This window comes from Poromitra crassiceps, assembly GCF_964638095.1.
Source record: "Poromitra crassiceps genome assembly, chromosome: 7".
NCBI classification, from domain to species: Eukaryota; Metazoa; Chordata; class Actinopteri; order Beryciformes; family Melamphaidae; genus Poromitra; species Poromitra crassiceps.
Genome location: NC_139628.1, coordinates 42926769 through 42929268, shown reverse-complemented (window position 1 = coordinate 42929268; position 2500 = coordinate 42926769). Strand labels below are relative to the sequence as shown.

Here is a 2500-nt window from a genome sequence, read left to right as displayed (position 1 = left end):
AAGCCGGGAGATTAGCTCAGAATAAACAAGCTGGAATGGATATGTTCCAATTTAATCCCATCAGGTGGATGTCTCAGTTCATAGGGTCAGGTGTGTGTGTGTGTGTGTGTGTGTGTGTGTGTGTGTGTGTGTGTGTGTGTGTGTGTGTGTGTGTGTGTGTGTGTGTGTGTGTGTGTGTGTGTGTGTGTGTGTGTGTGTGTGTGTGTGTGCGTGTGCGTGTGACGTGTGTTTGTGTGTATTTGTGTGTGTTTGTGTGTGTGTGTGCCACAGAAATAACAGGGCTGATAGTGATGACAGACACGGTGAGTCTGAACTGAACCACCTGCAGAGAAGAAGGATGTAGGAAGCTCAACGTCTCTGCTTGAATGGCTGCTATACACACTCCTGTCCCATCGGCCGGGCAAAAGATAAGCCCTAACCAGTAAACACTGTAATATGAGTGTCATTTCTACATTTTGTTTTCAGATTTTTCTGCAGTGGGGTGGTCTAGTCTAGTGGTTAGAGAGACCATCCTTCAACCTAATGGCCAGGGTTCAAGCAAGAATCCTCCCTGCTGAAGTGCCCTTGACTGAGCAGGACCTCAGGGGTGCAGCTCTGTAGCTGAGCCGGCCTGACCTCTGACCTTTAATGGCAAAATGGCAACAACAAAAAACACAAAAGAAAACTTTAAAAAAAAAAGGAAGAAAATCCCTCCATTCAGAACACTCTGCAACATCACCAACGCAGGAAAAAGAAAAAATCACCAACGCAGACACTCCTCCATGTGTGACCCTGGTAACAAACAACACCGGCTGCTACTACAGCAACTAACAACATTAGCACTGCTAACATTTGTTTACACGGCTATGCTAGCCAAACCAACGTTCATTTATCTTGCTTCGAGTAGTTTAGCAAGACCTACAATTGGGGACGCAGTTAAGTGCTGTGATCTACAGTTAATAAACCTGTAGGCTATTTAGTTAAAGAACTTCCAGGCAGACCTATGGTAGGCTATTTAGTAGTATTTAGATAACTTACAGGCAGAACAATAGCACTAAATAATAATGTATGCTGTAAATTAACTCAGAATTAGTACAGTTGTCAATACTGATCTTCAGGTGCACATATTTTAATAAAATATTCTGAAAGTAACAAATGGTATATTGTTTTAGATGACCGTAGCCACAAGCAGTTGCTGCTGTGCTTTCTATATTTTGTTTCACACTGACATTATGATAATAATACTACAAACTAGGCAACCACAGAGTACACGAGTATGCAGTTTTTCAACACTGTATTTATTGTGTGTGTGTGTGTGTGTGTGTGTGTGTGTGTGTATGTGTGTGTGTGTGTGTGTGTGTGTGTGTGTTTGTGTTTGTGTGTGCATATGCGAGTGTGTCTATGCACTGCGCACAACTACAATTCCTCACATCGCTCTAAGCTTAGCGTCATCAAAAGTGGCCCCCGGTGGCTGTAGACAGAATAACGATGGCAGTGATGGGCCCCATGGGGGGCAGGGAGTGGGTGGGCTGCCAGACCCAGGCAGGCTCCCAGGTCCAAAGTGGAGGAAGTGGAAGCAATATTAACACATCATTACTCAGCTAGAGTGGCCGTGTGGGTGTGTGGCGCCCCCCCCAGCCCCAAGCCTGAACTGTAAACTAAAGCCCACCCGAGCATCCAAGCCGGCCAGTCCAACATGGCGGGTGGCAGTATTTTTATATATATATATATATATATATTTTTTTGCACATATTTAAAAACAGAAGTTGAACCGTATTCCAGGGGATGAAGTTCCACTCCACTGGTTGAAATTGAGTATATTGAGGATATTTATTTCTCTGCAAATAACGTTTGTGTAGCCTTGGAGAGGGGCAAAGGTTTGGGAGGTGAACTTGGCTGCCAGGTATATTTCAAACATAAAGGTATCGACGTCTACTGCCCAGGTAGTCTGTGCTACTCCACTGTGACTACTCAAAAAGTTATGAACGGATTTGCACAAAAGGAAAAGTAGGTCATGGGCCAACTTGATTAACTTAACTTAACTGATTAACTTTCCACGCCCACTGGCCAAAAGGGCCAATCACAAAAAGGCACCTAACCTCCAAAACGGATTAGGGATGGGCATTTCTAGCAAAAACACTATTCGAAATTCGCTGGCCAAAGTCGACTTTTAATCGAAATTCGAAAAAAAAAATTAAATGTAAAAAAAAATTAAAAATGTAAAAAAAACCTTTTTTTTTGTGAGTGAAATGTTGCATTGTCTCCCCTGATTCTAAGTATAGTCGCATCGCTTGGTTTGAGCAAGTAAAACTATTTTTATAAGCATTTTAAGCAAGGTTTATGGAAAAATGAATGGCGGATGAAATCCCATGAAGAGGGAGAAGTTGCTTATAAAAATTGTTTTACTTGCTCAAACCAAGCGATTCGACTATACTTAGAATCAGGGGAGACAATGCAACATTTCACTCACAAAAAATAAATAAATAAATAAATAAATAAACGAATTTCGAATTTCAATAAT

General features: G+C 41.9%; 1 protein-coding gene across 1 annotated transcript in view; it reads right to left on the bottom strand.

The window, feature by feature from the left end:
• Nucleotides 1-2500, bottom strand: part of tmem102 (transmembrane protein 102) — a 37213-nt gene that overhangs the window by 20605 nt on the left and 14108 nt on the right.